This window comes from Sinocyclocheilus rhinocerous, unplaced genomic scaffold (genome assembly GCF_001515625.1).
Source record: "Sinocyclocheilus rhinocerous isolate Xijiao unplaced genomic scaffold, SAMN03320098_v1.1 scaffold107, whole genome shotgun sequence".
NCBI lineage: Eukaryota > Metazoa > Chordata > Actinopteri > Cypriniformes > Cyprinidae > Sinocyclocheilus > Sinocyclocheilus rhinocerous.
In genome coordinates this window covers 277,329-278,019 of record NW_015635024.1, presented here as the reverse complement: position 1 = coordinate 278,019, position 691 = coordinate 277,329, and positions in this window count along the sequence as shown.

The window sequence follows — 691 nt, the reverse complement described above, 5'->3', positions numbered from 1 at the left end:
GGGGAATCAGGAGCCCTTCCTGGGCGGAACTGGGGATCGGGAGCCCTTCCTGGGATGAACTGGGGATCGGGAGCCCTTTCTGGGCCCACACTAGAGCGAACTCTGGGGCCTGGGCTGACACTAGAGCGAACTCTGGGGCCCGTGCCGACACTGGAACGAACTCTGGGGCCACAGCCGACCCCCTTCTCCTCACCCCTAGTTTCCAGCCTCGGAGGCCGCGACCCCAGCCCCCGCCTCGGCCTCTATGGCTGGAGCCCTACTACCGCCCCCCAAGAAATTACTTGGGGACGCTTACAGGTTCCGAGGCCCTCCGTGGGCCATGACAGGGGACTGGAGCCCTCCCTATGCTTAACTGGGGATCGGGAGCCCTTCCTGGGCTGAACTGGGGATCATGAACCCTTCCTTGGCTCGACGGGGGATCGGGAGCCCTTCCTGGGCTGAACTGGGGATCGGGAGCCCTTCCTAGGCTCGACAGGGGATCAGGAGCCCTTCCTGGGCTGAACTGGGGATCGGGAGCCCTCCCTGGGCTTACTTGAGGATCGGGAGCTCTTCCTGGGCTGAACTGGGGATCAGGAGCGCTTCCTAGGCTCGACGGGGGATCGGGAGCCCTTCCTGGGCTGAACTGGGGATCAGGAACCCTTCCTAGGCTCGACGGGGGATCGGGAGCCCTTCCTGGGCTGAACTGGGGATC